Source organism: Benincasa hispida, chromosome 11 (genome assembly GCF_027475165.1).
Source record: "Benincasa hispida cultivar pf3 chromosome 11, pf3_genome.v1.1, whole genome shotgun sequence".
In the NCBI taxonomy this organism is placed as follows: Eukaryota; Viridiplantae; Streptophyta; class Magnoliopsida; order Cucurbitales; family Cucurbitaceae; genus Benincasa; species Benincasa hispida.
Window position 1 is genome coordinate 60,273,208 of NC_143488.1, and position 20,083 is coordinate 60,293,290.

At 33.1% G+C, this 20,083-nt stretch overlaps 1 long non-coding RNA gene across 1 annotated transcript; it reads left to right on the forward strand.

Annotated features, from left to right (window-relative positions):
- Positions 1 to 9,337: 9,337 nt before the first annotated feature.
- On the forward strand, positions 9,338 to 12,243 carry LOC120090130 (uncharacterized). The gene is made up of 3 exons (XR_016524302.1): positions 9,338 to 9,473; positions 9,655 to 9,862; positions 11,964 to 12,243. It is a non-coding gene; the product is annotated as an uncharacterized LOC120090130 (long non-coding RNA).
- Positions 12,244 to 20,083: the final 7,840 nt, after the last annotated feature.

The window sequence follows — 20,083 nt, forward strand, 5'->3', positions numbered from 1 at the left end:
CTAACCAAAATTTAAAATTCAAAAGTTAAAAAAAAATATATTAAAATTTACGAATTCAAAATTTAAAATAATATACAAATCTAGATATTATAAAATTTATAGTCCAATATTAAAACAATACATAAATAAAGGAAAGTTAATAATTAATAATATTTAAGGAAAATAATAATATTTCAAAGCTTGTCATATGCATAAAAAATAATATATTTTATTACAATAAAGTTTAAAATTAAGAAAATATAATGGAAACCTACCCATGAAAATAAGATTTTAGGGTTTCTCAACTAGATAGATAATTTATTAATTTAAAATTAAAATAATAATAATAATATAATATAAAATAAACTAAGAGAGTAATATATATATATATATATAAAGAAAGATCACAATTTTTTTAAGAAAATAGAAAAAGTTGTTTTTGAATTAAGTTAAATATTCAAACTAATAAAAATCAGAAAATCAGAAAATCACTTAATTTGATCCGTTTCAAAATTATAATTTAGATTTATTTTTTATTAGTATATTATAGAGTTACTATCGAATTCTAAATTCTTATAATTATTTATTGTTTTTAATCTTTAAAAGATATCATCGGCTTTACCTTTTTTCCTACCTACTAAATTAAATAAAGTTTTTTAAAAATTATGTTATGGATTTTTTTAAAAATCACATTTATTCTCTAATTCATGTTAAATAAAATGAGAAAATTTAAAAAAACTAGATTTATCTCTATCTCATGTTATTTAAAACCTATCTTAAATTCACATTAAAAGAAAATATGTGTTTTGAACAAAAATATCGTATTATCTAAAAGCCTTTCATTCAAAATAAATGATAATAGATTTTCAAGGAAAAAAAAATCTCATTTTATCTCAAATTCATCTTAAACGAATATTTGTTTTAAAAAAACACAATTTATCTAAAATCTACACTAGAAGAAAAAAGTTTTAAATGATAAAATCCATTTTATCTAATATTATTATAAAAGAATGATCCACGTTAAATACAAAATATTTTTTTTAAATATCATTATATCTAATAATTTTGAGATTTGATTTAATTTTCTCCAGAAATGAATTAAATTGTGCTCACAACTTCCTAAGTATCTCCTTTTCTTTTTTTTCTTATGTTTATATTTCATTGTCGCTTTTTTCTTTTATAGCTCCATGTTTTTTTTTATTTTGTTTGAGATATCTACACCAACCTGATCTCGTAGAATTCTTTTTTAATATTATATTATCGACTTTGTTTTCTTTTTTCTTTTTTTTTTCCATACCTATAATTAGACATTGTCTCCATTTTTTTTTTTATATTTGTGGTGTACCAGTCTATATATATATATATATATATAAATAATAGCTCGGGAAAAGAGATTTAGATTGAATAATCTGTTTAATTTTTATTTAAAAAAAAAGTGAACTCAAAATAGTAGTTAAAGATATAGTAGAAATATGTTTATTTAATTTTTTTATATAAATGTAAATATTATTAATTGGTTTGTTTTAAAAATTTTTGGGAAGACATCATTGGATAGTTTTCTTTCTCATTAAATACTTAAGTTTACTTTATTATATTTTATATCTATAAGACTTTTATTTCAACTTATGCATATGAATTTCATTTTCGACATTATGAAACACATGCAACAAACGTAATTCCAACTAGTATACAAAAAAAAACATATATAAATAAATAAATAAAGGTAAAATTGTCCAAAATCATCACTAAAAGTCTTCTTTCAAAAAATAAAATTTAAATAGATTTATGAAATATATGGTCCAATGATGATTTTTCATGCAAAAATCTCATTTTATAGTTATTTAAATTTTCCTTTTTTTAAAAAATAAAATAAATAGTTGGCTATTGTTTTATCTAAAAATTGGACTCAAATTTACTTTTTCAATCCTCATTACTATTTACGTTGTTAATATAGTAATAATAATAATAATATTGATACCAAAAAAATACATGCAACGGAAGTTTTTAATAACTATAGGGTATACAATGTTGGTTTTCAAACAAAAAAACGGATCTTTAATGTTAGTTTTCTAGACTTATCTATAATGTCGGTTTTAAAGCGACATTGTAAGTGACCCTCTCTTTTGAATCCCAACCTTTTTTAAACTTCATTTTCTATTTCCCTCCCTTCCTATTTTCATTTTCCTCTCAAATTTTATTTTTTCCCTTTATTTGTTTAGTTGGTTTTTGTTTTTATTGTTTAAAAGAAAAAAAGAAAAGAAGAAAGGAAAAGTATTAAATAAAGAAAGAAAGAAGAAGAAGGAAAAAAAAAACCTTAAGTCTCTCCTCTTCCTCTCCCAATCGTCTCTCTCTTTCTCGTTCAGCAACCAGCCGAGCCACTTTCTTCCAATATCGTGAATTCCAATCCATTCGGCAGCTCTTCCTTGCACAGCTTCTTCTTCGACCAGCAAAGAGATAGTGTATTCAGGTGAGTGTAACCACCGGCGGCGATGCTTCCCTCCATGAACAACACCCACGGCTCCGAAAACCATAGCAGCACACAGGAGCCAAGAAAGCACCGGTGTTCTTCTTCCCCAGTGACTTGCGTGGCAAGATCCGACCTTTTGAGTATTCTGATAAGGGTCGTTATTTATAATTATACATTTACATTCAAAACATTTTGACCATTGAAGAAAATAAATTTTCATTAAAATAATAAAGACACTTTTCCAAAATAAATAACAAATAAGAAAAACCTTTGTTTGAACCCCTAAAATAATGAAGAAAAAAAATAACTTAAACAAATAAAATTTTGACCAACATCGAGTATCAAATCAAAACTTTTAAATAGCTTGAAAACATAAACTGAGCAGAAGCGATTCACATGTCCCATATGGCACGATTACAGGTCCTCTCGTCACCCGCCCGTTCCTATCCTTACTCGTCAAACATGAAACTAGACCCGTCGGTCCTCCAAAATAAAACATGCATCAAGGCGAGACGGTAAACTACCCTATTGGCTTATTCATGCATCACATAAATGATTAGAGATTCGAACATGCTCATAATACTTATAACTATCATGCAACAAGTATATCACAAAGACAAAATCAAACTTCTAAAGTCCACTAATTAATTTTGTAAATCTAATCTAAGCCGTCTGTCAGGAAGGCACCGATAATAGTACCACTTACCTCAACTTGGTCACAAAAGTCCACGCAAAACCTTTGGAAAACCTGAATCAACCCAAAGTTATGGCTTGATCCAAGACAAATTCCAAAACTTAGATTCAATTAGTCAATCTGATCAAGAATTAAATCCGAAATCAATAACTTAATTTTCCTACTATTACTCTCCATCCAAAAGAATAACCAACCAACAACTTAACCAAAACTTACTGATCTTTATCAATTTTCAGCAAAACGAAAAATGGTCTCTAGCTTGATGGTCAATGCTTCAAAACTTCCAAATCTTGAATCTAAATTTCACACCAAAGAGAAATTACTAATTTAACCCAAAATCAAATGGGTGAATTTCACCTCTAAATTATAAGGAAAATAAGTCTTACTCAAGGTTTTTCTCAAGATTCCGGCAAAGATCTGGTAGCTGATGGCACGGCTCGTGGCTACTATAGATAGGCAGCGGCGGTTTCTATCGGACGGCATAAATTGTTTAGGCTAGCAGTTGGTAGTGAGGGTCTTGCATGAGGAGGGTTTGCGAGAGTGAGAGAGAAGTGGAATTTCTAGTTTTATAGGTTTTATTCAGCAGTGATTACGAACAAACCATAGTATCAAACAACGATCCAACCGTTCAAAATGAAACTGAATATGTCTCAAATCGACTGACCAAATTTGAGCACGATCCAACGGTTCAAACTACAACAATCGATAATTTTGTAGAATCTGTCGCTAAAAAATCGAATTGTTTTCTCCCCAATTTTTTTGCTTTTTTCACCCTCATTTAATTTCGAAAAAATCTCCATTCTTCTTATTTTTTTTTATTTCAAATTTTAGAAAGATAAATAAAATATTTTAATTCTTCCGAATATTTAAATCAATTCAAAACTACATGAAATTAATTATCTCTTAATATTTTTTTTTAAGTTGCCCTAACATCCAAAATCAAAGGGAAGCAAAATTCAATATTTTCAAGATAATTAGTTCGAATATCTAATCAATTAAATTCAATTTAAACAATAAAAGTTTTTCAATTATTTCAATTTAATCCCAATTTTTCAAATGAAAGGAAAATTTAAAGTCAATAATTTTAGATAATTAACTTAAATTTTCCTGAAATTCAGGATGTTACGTTCTTCCCTCTTCCTTAAGAGACTTTCGTCCTCGAAAGTTCAAGTCCTTAAAGGCTCGTGATACTTAGTTCTTGTCTCATCCTCATGTTTCCAAATCACTTCTTCAGACTGATAATTCTACCAAAGAACTTTTAATTAGCACTAACTCCACGTTCTAGAAAGTCTTCACCTCCTACCATGAATTGTATAACTTATCCGAGACAATATCATGTTACTCTTTAATCTTAAAACAAACACATGTCACCATTTAGACCCTCCTATGCACGAGTCTGAAAATCTCACTTAAATGAAGCTTTTGAAGTCCCGATATACTATAGAGCATTTGTCATTCCAAAATACATCACCATAACCTCATGATAGTTGTAACCATTACCTGATGTCAGTTTCTAAGATAAAGACCTTCATGATTGCATACATCTATATTGAGAATGTTCACACTCCATAGAGTAGGTCACCTCACTGTCCATGCAACAGAAAACATATCTATCCTAGCATCTCAAGTCCAGGATTCAGAATTCGAATTTGGCACCTAATTGCCTTGACAATTCTCTGCAACCGAGATATGTTATCATATTGAATCCGTAATAGTTGATACAAAGTCGCGTGAATCATCTTTCTTTCCTAATAAACAAAGCTGATGTGCTCCAAGGCAAAACATTAAGGCACATATGAAACACTTTGCTAAATGGTTCTTGTATCAGTGACTTAGGCTATTCCAACTCTACTAGAGTCCTTCTATGAGCAGTCTTAAGGATAGAAGTTGCTCTCAACTCAAGTTCATCTCTAGTGCTAGGGGTCATTCTGAGAGATCAAATTTACTCAACCGTAATACTCATATAGCTTGTTTCTTACTTGGAACTAGATTACTTTCACCTTTAAATCAAATCGATAGCTTCATTAATTCCTTGTTCTAGATACTCGTGTCCACAATCAAAACCTCTAAACCTTACTAATACCTTTGAACATCTTCCCCCCTCTTTAATGAGGCTTTACCCCTTCCATTTCCATAGTTTCTAGCAATTATTGTTACTAAACATCCTTTCATAAAACGTTATTTCCTCCGACTCCACTATAATTTGAAGAGGATTGCTAAGCACTCTTCCAATGCGTGATAGTCTAGCTTAATCAAATTCTCATACTAAAATTGTGTTCCATGACCAATAGCTTAGACAGGATATCTATTCAACCAACAAATACTAAGAGCCATAGTTCCAAATAGTAACGAGATTGTTCATACCAACTCTAAAGGTTCTAAACATATATTTCCTATCTTGGACACCAAATCAAACATTTGTTCTTAATCTCAAATCATTAATTCTCGTTACCTTCTCAAAACAATAAAATATTTCTTAAATCATTTCATCTTCCCTTATCTTTTCCAAGACCAATAAATCCAGGAGGCTCTTTTTCACCTTCCTAGTGAAATATATATGTACCAAAATATGTGACTGTTCGAATCCCCTTTCATAGTCTAAAATCCAACAAACTAAGCAAGCTATATTTTTTTTTTTTCGAATAATGCCTACTACAGTCCAAAGTTCCAAATGGTAATAAGAGATTCCTAATTTACATTAAAACCAATGCCTTATATCCACCCATGTCATGTTTTAAAATCCAAACCATACTTAACTATTTGGGAGTCCTGAACACATTAATTTCCATTTACCTCTCCAAATTATAAAGTTAAAAAAAAAAACTTTCCTTAATTACTTACTTTTCTTTATATTTATCCTTGCTTAACCCAACTTGAAGGTGCACTTTTCACTTCAAGAGTGAAGCATAATCCCTAAACCAAGACATATGACCCTTTATAACTTTTCCATTAATCTAAAATTCCATTCCAAACTTTGAACTATAGTAGGGTATCCCCACAAGATAACATTGCTTTTAAACTTCAAAACGTTTATCCTTCCTCTTGGTATGGTTAATTAAACTTGAACCTTTTCATTGCAACAAACACATAGTTCAAAACCAAACATCTTAAGAATTTTTCAATCCAACAACTCGTTTTCTCCCATCTAAAGGCAATTATAATCTCAACCATCTTGTCATTCCTTGACCAATTCATTTTACCTAGGTCTTGTAAAGAATTCCTCATACTATCGCTTTATGCTCCTTCTAGTAATTCTTCTTCTTTTTAGGCACGTTACATAAAGAACCAAAACACCATACATTACTCGCTCCACCAACATCGATACCATGAAATTGATCATGACCTATTAATCCTCTCAAAATTTTTCTTGGGACATTTTGACTTTAATATTTAGTAATCATTAATAGAATTTATAGTGTCTTCTTCACCTCTTTCTTACTTTATAAAGAAACTTTAATCTCGTAACTAAGAATGTGTGCCTTGTGATAAAATTCCTTGTAGCACCACTAGTTTTATTCTCGTAATGCAAAACTTAATATTATTCCTCAGTGAATGTCCAATTCACCTACCTTATTCTATAGCTTAACCAAATACATCCATTTCTTTCTTTCACGTCATAGGTGCAAAACATTTCATAGTTCTATTAGGTTTCAATATCCCTGAACAGAAATATATGTCCATTTCTAACAGTCCTTCCATGAATTAAACTAATGCCAAATGGCCTTATTACGATCCTTCTTTCTTTCTATAATACCAAAACAAAATAGTCATCTCATATTAACTTCTTTCCGGTCGTTAAACTAGCAATGAAAATCAGTCAATACATAAAGCTTAGACATGAAGGCTTTTAAACACATTTTCTATAAAATATTTAATGAAAGAGCATGCCTGGCGAGGGCGAAGGATCCGTGAATAACCATAAGGGACACAAAACCAAGACTTACATCATAAGTCAGTCTACAGAACCTGAAACTTAGGCTCTGATATCAACTGTAACGACCCGACCTTTTGAGTACTCTGATAAGGGCCGTTACTCATAATTACACATTTGCATTCAAAACATTTTGACCATTGAGGAAAATAAATTTTCATTAAAATAATAAAGTCAGTTTTCCAAAATAAATAACAAATAAGAAAAACCTTTGTTCGGGGCCCCTAAAATAATGAAGAAAAAATAACTTAAACAAATAAAATTTCGACCAACATCGAGTTTCAAATCAAAACTTTTAAATAGCTTGAAAACGTAAACTGAGCAGAAGCGATTCACATGTCCCATATGACACGATCACAGGTCCCTCTCGTCACCCGCTTGTCCGTTCCTATCCTTACCTGAAAAACATAAATTAAGAAAGGTTGAGTATAAAATACTCAGTAAGTGATCCCATTATCGGGATCAGGCTATGCATCCACGAGAGAGAATGATGGGCTCGTGGCTCAAACAACTACATCTGTCTTAAATGATGAAAAGAAACCAAAGGACGTACTGTCTTACCTTGACAAGCATGTCTAGCGGCCTGTAGGTACACCGTCAAACATGAAAAATAACATGAACGTGAACCTGTCGATTCACACATGTCTAGCGGCCTGTAGGCATACCGTCAAACATGGAAAAATAACATGAACGTGAACCTGTCGACTCACACATGTCTAGCAGCCCGTAGGCACACCGTCAAACATGAAAAATAACATGAACATGAACCTGTCGACTCACACATGTCTAGCGGAACGTAGGCACACCGTCAAACATGAAAAATAACATGAACGTGAACCTGTCGACTCACGCATGTCTAACGGCCCATAGGCACATCGTCAAACATGAAAATAACATGAACGTGAACCTGTCGACTCACGCATGTCTAGCAGCCCATAGGCACACCGTCAAACATGAAACTAGACTCGTCGGTCCTCTGAAATAAAACATTCGTCAAGGCGAGACGAAAACTACCCTATTGGTCTATTCATGCATCACATACATAATTTCAGTACTGATTAGAAATTCAAACATGCTCATAATACTTATAACTATCATGCAACAAGTATATCATAAAGACAAAATCATGATTCTAAAGTCCATTAATTAAATTTGTAAATCTAATCTAGATCGCCTAGCACGAAGGCACCGGTAATAGTACCACTTACCTCAACTTGGTCACAAAATTTCACGCAAATAATTCCTTAAAACCTTTGGAAAACTTAAATCAACCCAAAGTTGTGGCTTGATCCAAGACAAATTCCAAAATTTGATTCAATTAGCCAATTTGATCAAGAATTAAATCCAAAATCAATAACTTAATTTTCCCACTATTACTCTCCATCCAAAAGAATAACCAACCAACAACTTACCCAAAACTTACCGATCTTTACCAATTTTCTACAAAACGAAAAATGGTCTCTAGCTTGATGTTCAATACCTCAAAACTTCCAAAACTTGAATCTAAGTTTCACACCAAAGAGAGGTTACTAATTTAACCCAAAATCAAATGGCCAAATTATAAGGAAAATAAGTCTTACCCAAGGTATTTCTCAAGATTCCAGCAAAGATCGGACAAGTGGCGGCTGATGGCACGTCGGCTCATGGCTACCATAGATAGGCAGCGGATGTTGCTGTCGAACGACATAAATTGTTTAGGCTAGCGGCTGGTAGTGAGGGTCTTGCATGAGGAGGGTTTGTGAGAGTGAGAGAGAAGGGAAATTTCTAGTTTTACAGATTTTATTTAGCAGCGATTACGAACAAACCAGAGCTTCAAACATCGATCCAATCGTTCAAAATGAAACTCTATATGTCTCGAACTTCAAAATCCGGCAAGTAACAATTTTGTGGGAAACTGTCGTTGAAAAACGGAATTGCTTCTCCCAAGTTTTAGCATTTTTTCACTCTCATTTAATTTCGAAAAAATCTAAGTTCTTCTTCTTCTTTTTCTTTCAAATTTTAGAAAGATAAATAAAATATTTTATCATAATATCTCCAAAGATTTTATTAAATTAATAAATCGATTAACTTTTCAAATTATTTTAATTTAGGCTTTAAAAACCAAAATTGAATGGCATAAGATCTATCAATTTAATACAAATTAAATTCTTTCAAATATTTAAATCAATTCAAAACCACATAAAATTAATTATCTCTTAATATTTTTTTTAAGTTGACCCTAACATCCAAATATTCAATATTTTCAAAATAATTAGTTCGAATATTTAATGAACTAAATTTTTTTTAATTTATAATTAATTTAAATTTTCGCAGGTTACAGCAAGAGCTGCAAAACCCATGGATTTTCCTCTAGTGAAACGCATTCCAACAGATTGAAGCAACTTTTTCCCTCTTTTGACAAGGTTCGACACGCATCCGGTCTTTAAGCTCATACACTCCATGTTTAGTTTTCGATTTATCTTTTAGGGTTGTTTCGTCCATTCTTCCTTTTCCCCTTTCATCTTCTTCTTGAATTTTTGCAATAACAACACAATCAAAGACCTATAATGGAGTAAAAAGGGAGTTGAGTTTCATAAATCTTAGGTCTCAACTGCTAGTGGAAATCCCAGGCTGAAATCGAACTAGAGGCATCAGAACTGCCATAGCCACGAAGGCTTGGCACTACGATGCAGTACCCAGGTGATTTCAAGGCCAAAATTTGATGGCACCATGGATCTGTAGCTGGAGCTGGAGCTTAACGTGGGTTTGCCGAATTGATATCTAGAAGTATGAAACTGTCGGCATAGACTTGGTATTGTTTTATATCTTTTACAACTCAATTATCATTCTTTTTCTTATTTTCTAATATTTGTGCTAAAATTGAAAAACTTGAATAAAAAATTGTTCTTTCACATATTTTCTTTTATACTGACCTATACTGAGTGGCGTTTGGCGCCTAAAGTTGAGTTAAGCTGGTAATTATCATAGGATGAGAGTAATTGGAGTTGATGCGAATAACGAAGTGAAAAATGTGAAGTAGTGCGAATAACGAAGTAATAAATCTCTTTAATAATTGGTGAACCAAACGATGGGTCACTCAACCCATTCCAATTTGGTTGGCCAAACACCTGTAATAGTTTACCAATCCTAACCAACCAAAGATGATGGATCGATACATACTACTGATAGTAACCGAGCGAAATAAGATGAGTTTTGGGGATCATTAGAAGAATATCATATATATAACATTCGGTTGAAACATGGATTCCTTGAAGAAAAACACGTCCAGCCGAACTTTATTTAAATCAAAGATTCCTATTAAAAGATTAATTAGATCGTTAATACCTCTACCTTATTCTAATTCCATTTGTGTATTCTTCTTTTTATTTTTTGATCTGTCTTTTGTTAACATTCAGTTTCAGCTCTGTTTTACATTATCTTTCCTTTGAGTTTTTCTTTATTTTTCCAGCTTCTTATTTACATTAATTGATGAGTGTCTAACCAAGACAAAACTACTCAAGTGTGGCATTTTGGTCACCAGTACAAATTTGAAGAATAATAATAGAAGGGATGGGATCTTGATTTCATGATACTGATAAACTACATTTGGTATTTATACAATGGTATCAAGCCTTAAGCCCTTTATTGAGCACAACATAGTTAACTAACAAAAATGAGAGAATACTATTGATTGAAATAAATAAGAACAAAACCAAAGCACTTTTTCAGGTGGAATGGAACTGATTTCTTTTTTACCTGATATTGTTCTTCCTTCATTTCCTTGTTGCCTTTCCTGTGAACACTAGTGTTTTGATGATGGTTTTTCAAACGTTTTTGCCTTTTACCTTTGATTATTGAAGTAGAGATGGGTTTATCTAGATGCTATTGGTTTTTATCTTGTACCATATTCAAGAAGAATTGGCCTGCTTCCTGTACCTGCAATTTTGGAAGTTGCTTATTTCATGATTTTAGAATCTTCTCTTCAATGGGAAGATTTGTTCTTTTTTGGTCTGGAATTAGAGTGTAATGGCTGTGAAAAGTTCTATTGTTGTGAAGTATCACTATTTTATTCTTCTTTCATGGCTTTCGGTGTGCAATGTTAAGTATCTGTTTACTTTCTTATGATTTTTATAGCTACTAGAATTCTTTGTTTGACGTGGATGCCATTGTTCGAGTTCTTGAAATCTTGGGATACAAAGTCATGGGAAAAACACAAATTTGAATGAAGTTGTTTATTCTGTAACTTTTCAATTGTTGGTTTCAAGTGTGTTAAAAAGATCACGAAGTTGTTGGATGCTTTATTACTAAGATTTGATCTTTTTAGTGAAATTAAAATTTCGATGTTAAAAGTAACTTGCTAAGGTCAATGAAGCTTCAAAAGAAGAGTTTCCAAGCATCTAAGAGGCTGGATATTCACTCTCTCTTTCTATAAATGAATTGCTATGACTATCCTGTCGTTATGATAGTCATAAATTTGTTATTGCTCAGTTTAGTTGTATCCTGCTGTTTGTTTTTTGCCTATTCTTGTTGATGGATTTTACTAGAGAGTTTAGGTGATGTGGTTTTTTTTTTTCTTATACTCAGAATTGAATTCTATTACGTTCATCTTCTAAAGAGAGAGGTATAAAATGGAGGAAAGAGCTTGATAACTAGATTTGTTGGAAGCTCTATTGATCATTTCTTTGTGAATAAGCTTGGATGCTTAGATTGCGATGTACTTGTTTTAAGGCTCTAAATGGTTGTAGACATACTATTAAATTTTTATCGACATGTCAATATTTTCATTGATATTTTCATGTTTTCATGAGTTTGATATTGACATGAGAGATGAATAATTAATTGAACTTTTGCAGTGATGTTTACTTTTTAAATGTAGTTTTTGATATGTTAAGAAAATGCATGTTGTTTTGCAGGAAAAACTTTCAGATTGACAAGATTTTGTTGGTATGACGAGATTTAGCTGCATGATTATTTTAGTTTAGTTGCGCTATTGTTTTTGTTTTGTTCTTTTTTTTTTTTTTTTTTTTTTTTTTTTTATGTATCTATATGATCCTCCAAGGTGAACCAACTTTCTAGATCTTTAGACTTTAGAGCTTTATGTATATATTTGTCAATATAACTTGTTGATAGGTTAGTTAAACAATTTGTCACTTTCTTTGTTGTGAATGAGTTAATTTTTATGTTCGTTTAAAATTAAGTTGTATATATAATAGCAATTAAGATATTATTTTGTGCATATACCGATAAAAGAAAAATGTTATTGATTTGCACGTGCGTAAACAAAAAAAGTGTATATGTATTTTTATTTTTTCAATAGCAAAATCATGCCAAACATTTAATAATGGATATTTATTGATAAAAAGTAAGTGAAAAATCGATATTAAAGATAATGTTCAGTGCTGGTTGAAAATCGACATTGAAGATATTATTCAATGTTGGTTAAAAACTGACATTGAAGATAATTGGCATTTAAATCTTGATCATTTATAATGTCGGTTTAGAACCGACATTAAAGATCTTTTATAATACGATCTTCGATGTTGAATTTCAATCGACATTGTACCCTTATATTGTCGGTTCTTCAATGTTGGTTGAAAACTAACATTGAAGATTATTGACATTGAAATCTTGATCATCTATAATGTCGTTGTTCGCACGAGATTTCAAGAGAAATTTATTTCGTGGAACTTGAATTTTGTATTTATATTAATTATGTGGAAGTGAGTACAATTTCTAATATATAATATTTTGATACTTTCAAAATAAATTATAATCTTTGAGTTGGTTGATAATAAATGATCGGTCTTTGGACTTTGATCATCTGGATGATCAACCTTTGGGCTTGAAGATCTTTTGGAGGATCGGCTTTTGGGCTTGATGATCTTCTTGGAGGATCGGTTTTTGGGTTTGATGATCTTCTTGGATGATCGGCCTTTGGGCTTGATGATCTTGTTGATCTTCTTGGAGGATCGGTTTTTGGGTTTGATGATCTTCTTGAACAATCGGCCTTTGGGCTTGTTGATCTTCTTGGAGGATCGGTTTTTTGGTTTGATGATCTTCTTGGACGATCGGCCTTTTGACTTGTTATCTTCTTGGACGATCGGCCTTTGGGCTTGATAATCTTCTTAGCCGATTGTGATTGGCCTTGTTTCGTAGAGTTGATGTTGAGATTGATTTGATGTGATGTAACATCCCCAATTTCAGGAAAATTTAAGTTAATTATCTAAAATTATTGAGTTTAAATTTTCCTTTTATTTGGAATGTAACGACCCGATCCCCTAGGACTTAAGTTAGGCCGTTACTAAATACATGCATGCATGGAACTTTAAATAAGGTAAGTGCAAAAGGCTTTCATTAAATTCAAATATTAACAACAATGGGTACCCATAAATCATAAATGATAATAAATAAGTCTGAAAACGATTTTTAATAGTAAGTTTCAAACATCAAAATTGACAATTAAGAAAAACATAAAAAGAAATCTAAATCTCATGAGCGGAAACATAAAACTAGTTCTAGTGGCTCGATCACGAATTCCGCTTATCCATCGTCAGTGCATCTCTACCCTTACTTGAAACAACAACATAAGAAAGAATAAGTATAAAATACTCAATAAGTAACCCCAATATGTCCTCTAGATGCCTACCTCTGATGGAACATATAAACTGTCCTAGTCCTCATGGGACACATACATACATGAAAAATCGAGTTCTATCCTACTGTAGCTAAATATGCCCATTACCGGTGAATCTCGAAGGAAACATAAACTGGTGAATTCTGAAGGAAACACAATATCTGGTGAATCCCGAAGGAAACACAAACTGGTGAATCCCGAAAGAAACACAAACTGATGAATCCCGAAAGAAACACAATATCTGGTGAATCCTAAAGGAAACACAATATCTGGTGAATGTCGAAGGAAACACAAACTGGTGAATCCCGAAGGAAACACAAACTGGTGGGCATTCTAACTAATCAGTAAAATCACTATCACAATCTCGACATCACAATCTCAACATGGTTCTATAACGTACATATACATCTCATCATCATGATTCTACAATATACATATAAATTTCTTCATCATAGCTTTACAACATATGTATGCATCTCATCCTCCTCAGATTCAGCAGGATCTCCAATAAAAACAATATATTCAAATCATACTAGTATTCAAACATCTCTATGCGCAACTAGCCTTTTAAACTCTCATATCAGCTAGGCGTACATAAACATCAAATTATCAATATATTCTCAGTAAATCATATTTGTCAATTCCTGACTCCAGTCATTTCAAACCTCAGTCAATGAAAGTAGACATAAATATCATGCTAACTAATAATCCTCAATAAATCATAATTATCATTGTCGGGCACTAGGGTTGTTCCAATAGTAAGATTACTTACCTCAGCTTAGTAAAAAACGCAAAACAAAATCTCATTAAAACTTTAACACAATTGAATCAACCTAAAGTTGTGGCTTGGTCCAAGACAAATTCCAATACTCGATTTAATTAGCCAATCAATCTTCACCAATTTTCTGCAAAACAAAATGGTATCTAGCTTGATGGTCAATACCTTAAAACTTCCAAACCTTGAATCCAAGGTTTTCCTCAAAATTCCGGCAAAGATCGGGGCAATGGCGGCCGATGGCGTGTCGACTTGTGGCTGCCATAGATAGGTAGCGTGTGTTGCTGTCGGACGGCATAAATTGTTTAGGCTAGCGGCTGGTAGTGAGGGTCTTGCATGAGGATGGTTAGCGAGGGTGGGAGAGAAGGGGAATTTCTAGTTTATAGATTTTATTCAGCAGCGATTACGAACAAACTAGAGCTTCAAACAACGATCCAACCGTTCAAAATGAAACTCTATATGTCTCGAACAGACTGACCAAATTTGAGCACGATCCAACAGTTCAAACTCTAGCAATCGACAATTTTGTGGAAGCTATCACTAAAAAACCAATTGCTTTCTCCCCAACTTTTTATCTATTTTCACTCTCATTTAATTTCGAAAAAAATCTCAATTCTTTTATTTTTTCCAAATTTTACAAAGATAAATAAAATATTTTATCACAATATTTCCAAAATCTCCAAAGATTCTATTAAATTTAGAAATCAGTTAACTTTTCAAATTATTTTAATTTAGGCTTCAAAAACCAAAATTAAAGGGCATAAGATACATCAATTTGATACAAATTAAATCCTTCTAAATATTTAAATCAATTCAAAACTACATGAAATTAATTATCTCTTTTAATTTTTTTTTTAAGTTGGCCCTAAAATCCAAAATGAAAGGAAGCAAAATTCAATATTTTCAAGATAATCAGTTCGAATGTCTAATCAATTAAATTTAATTTAACCAATAAAAGTTTTTCAATTATTTTAATTTAACCCTAATTTTCCAAATGAAAGAGAAATTTAAACTCAATAATTTTAGAAAATTAACTTAAATTTTCCTGAAATTCGGGATGTTATATGAAAAATGGGGATTAAATTGAAATAATGAAAAACTTTTATTGGTTAAATTTAATAGAATCTTTGGAGATTTTGGAGATATTGTGATGGTGATGCATGGACAGGGAGGTGATCCACTCTATGGAGTGTGAATATTCTCAATATAGATGTATGCAATCATGAAGGTCTTTATCTTAGAAACTGGCATCAAGTAATAGTTACAGCTATTATGAGGTTGTGGTAATGTATTTTGGAATGACAAATGCTCTACCGTATATGGGGACTTCAAGAGCCTCATTTAAGTGAGATTTTCAGACTCATGTATAGGAGGGTTTAAATGGTGATATGTGTTTGTTTTAAGATTAAAGAGTAACATGATATTGTCTCAGATAAGTTATATAATTCATGGTAGGAGGTGAAGACTTTCTGAAACTTGGAGATAGTGCTAGTTAGAAGTTTTTTGGCAGAATTATCGGTTTGAAGAAGCGATTTGGAAATATGAAGATGAGACAAGAACTAAGTATCACGAGCCTTTATGGACTTGAACTTTCGAGAATGAAAGTCTCCTAAGGAGGAAAGAATGTAACCTCCCCAATTTCAGGAAAATTTAAGTTAATTATCTAAAATTATTGAATTTAAATTTTTCCTTTCATCTAGAAAATTGGGATTAAATTGAAATAATTGAAAAACTTTTATTGGTTAAATTGAATTTAATTGATTAGATATTCGAACTGATTATCTTGAAAATATTGAATTTGCTTCCCTTTTTATTTTTGATTTTAGGGCCAATTAAAAAAAATTAAAAGAGATAATTAATTTCATGTGGTTTAGAATTGATTTAAATATCTGAAATAATTTAATTTGTATAAAATTGGGATCTTATGCCCTTTAATTTTGGTTTTTGAAGCTTAAATTAAAATAATTTGAAAAGTTAATTGTTTTCTAAATTTAATAAAATATTTGGAGATTTTAAAGATATTGTGATCAAATATTTTATTTATCTGTTGAAAATTTGAAAACAAAATAAAAGAATTGAGATTTTTTTTTTTAAATTAAATGAGAGTGAAAAGAGGCCAAAAATTGGGGAGAAAGTAATTCGGTTTTTCAGCGACAGCTTTCACAAAATTATCAATTTCTGGAGTTTGAACCGTTGGATCGTGCTCAAGTTTGGTCAATCTGTTCGAGACATATAGAGTTTCATTTTGAACGGTTGGGTTGTTGTTTGAAGCTCTGGTTTGTTCGTAATCATTGCTGAATAAAATCTGTAAAACTAGAAATCCCCTTGTCTCTCACTCTCGCAAACCCTCCTCATGCAAGACCCTCACTACCAACCGCTAGTCTAAACAATTTATGTCGTCCAACAGCAACACCCGCTGCCTATCTATGGTAGCCACGAGCTGACGCACCGCCACTTGCCCGATCTTTGCCGGAATCTTGAGAAAAACCTTGGGTAAAACTTATTTTACTTATAATTTGGGAGGTGAAATTCACCCATTTGATTTTGGGTTAAATTACTAACCTCTCTTTGGTGTGAAAATTAGATTCAAGATTTGGAAGTTTTGAGGCATTGACCATCAAGCTAGAGACCATTTTTCATTTTGCAGAAGTAAGTTTATTGATTTTGGATTTAATTTTTGATCAGATTGACTAATTGAATCAAGTTTTGGAATTTGTCTTGGATCAAGCCGCAACTTTAGGTTGATTCAAGTGTGCTAAAGAAGTTTTAAGGAGATTTTGTTTTACGTTTTTACCAAGTTAAGGTAAGTGGTACTATTATCGGTGCCTTTGTGGCAGGCGGCTTAGTCTAGAATTATAAAGTTAATTAATGGACTCTTGAAGCATGATTTTGTCTTCGTGATATACTTGTCTGTGCGTTATCTTGGGTGCCTTTGCTATCGAGTAGGTTAAAGGCTGGGGACTGTGCCCCGTTGATTCATAAGATTACTACGAGGATTAGAAGTTAGGTTGCAAGATCTCTCTCTTTTTCGGGGTGCATGCAGTTAATCCAGTCAGTGTTGCAGAGTTTTCAGGTTTACTGGTCTAGCATTTTTGTGTTGCCTGTTTTTGTTGGTCATAAGGTGGATCGTATCTTACGGGTGTACTTGTGGCGTGGGTGGGCTGATGGTAGAGAGGGTGTGTATGTTGCTTGATGAGGTTTGTTTGCCAAAATCTGAAGCAAGTTTGGGGTTACGGTAGGGAGATCCTCTATTTCTATTTTTGTTTATTCTGGTTATGGAGGTCTTATCCTGTATGTTGAACAATCCTCCTCCCTCCTTTGTGTTTCATCATAGGTGTGAGAAGGTGAGGCTGACTCACTTGTTGTTTGCGGATGACATCATGACTTTTTGTGCAGTTGATTATGCCTCGTTGACTTCTGTGAATTAGGTGTTAAATCAGTTTGTAGGGTTTTCTGGGTTGGTGGCTAATGTTGGGAAGAACTTTATGTTTGTGGATGATGTTTCTGGTGATGTTGTGAGGGACCTGGCTAGAAGTATGGGGTTTGCCCTAGGGTCATTACCTGTGCATTATCTTGGGTTGCCTTTGTTGTCGGGTAGGTTAAATGCTGGGGATTGTGCCCCGTTAATTCAGAAGATTACTACAAGGATTTAGAGTTGGGCTACGAACTCTCTCTTTTTTGGGGCGCATGCAGTTAGTCCAGTTAGTGTTGCAGAGTTTCCAGGTTTATTGGTCTAGCGTTTTTGTGTTGCCTGTTTCTGTTGGTCAGGAGGTGGATCGTATCTCGGGCGTACTTGTGGCGTGGGCGGGCTAATGGTAGAGGGGGTGTGTGACAACCCCACCTCCTAAGACTACTAAAAAGGGGATCGCTACTGCATGTATACATAAATATTCCCATTGAGAAAAATAAAGTAAATTAAAATAGAATAATCATGATTTTTGAACTGCTTTAGGTATATAAGAAAATGTTCTGACATTATCTCAAGATCTTAAATCGTTCAACCCGGGCATCCTTTTTAACAAGAAATAAATTATATAAAAAAAAATTATAATAAAACCATGAATGTAATAAAAACAAAACATGAGAAAATATAAAGGGTCAAATGCATAAGCGAATTCTGGTTCCTTTGGCACTGTCACAGATTCCTCTTGTCAGTCGCCCGAGTGTCCTTGCCTTTACCTGAAGAAAAAAAATAAAGATAAAGGTTGAGTATAAAATACTCAGTAAGTGATCCCATTACCGGAATCAGACTATGCATCCACAAGGAGAGAAAGATAGCCCGTGGCTCATAGCTACATCGGTTTTGGATGATGAAAGGAAAATCAAAAGACGTACTATCTTGCCTTGAAATGCATGTCTAGCGGCCCGTTGGCACACCGTCAAACATGAAAATAACATGAACGTGAACCTGTTGACTCACGCATGTCTAGCGGCCCGTAGGCACACCGTCAAACATGGAAATAACATGAACGTAAACCTATCAGCTCATGCATGTCTCGCGGCCCGTAGGTTTGCCGTCAAAACATGAAAATAACATGAACGTAAACCTGTCGGCTCACGCATGTCTAGCGGCCCGTAGGCATGCCGTCAAACATGAAACATGAAAAAGTAACATCAACGTAAACCTGTCGGCTCACGCATGTCTAACGACCCGTAGGCACACCGTTAAACATGGAAAAATAACATGAACTTGAACTTGTCGGTGCACACATGTCTAGCGGCCCGTAGGCACACCGTCAAACATGAAACTAGACCCGTAGGTCATCTGAAATAAAATATGCGTCAAGGCAAGACAGTAAACCGCTCTACTGGTCTATTCATGCATCACATACATAATATCAATACTGATTAAAAAATTCGAACATGCCCATAATACTTATAACTGTCATGCAACAAACAAAACATAATGACAAAAAAAAAAATCATGCTCAAGAGTCCACTAAGTAACTTTATGGGTCTAGTCTTGGTTTCCTGGCACGAAGGCACCGGTAATAGTATCACTTACCTCAACTTGATCTCAAAAGTCTGCACAAATAAATCCTTAATAGCTATTGGATAAAATTCAAATGAACCCTAAGACATTAACCACAAGTTTAGTTTAGCAACTATGGCCTAGGAAGTTTGTCAAAAATTAAGTAAGTCCTCAGGGTCCAAGTCCAAAGGATAACCAACCAACCTACACAAAACTTACCCAATCCAAAATTCTCCGTCGAAAAGAATAGTCTCTTCTTTGATAGCAATGCCCCAAAATCTTCCAAAACCAAATCCTAAATGTCGACACAAAGGATAATAACTAAAATTGTTTCCAACACAAAGTGACACTCCAAAAATCTCAAACACCAACCCTTACCCAAAATAAACCAACTCTTACCCAACTCAAAAAGGCAGTGGCGGACGAATGGCGTCGACTTGGCTGGGCGCGGTGGCTTGCGGTCAACCCAATGATCCAGGCAGCGGCGAACGATCGGCGCTCTGTCGTTGTGACGGGACGGCGCTGGGGCTGGCGAGGCGGCGAAGCAGCGGCAACTGCTAGGGTTTGTAAAGGAACGGAAGAAGAAGAATAAGAGAAGAAAAAAAAGGACAGGCACGTGCATGGGCTTGAGGAGAGAGAGAAAATTTGTTTT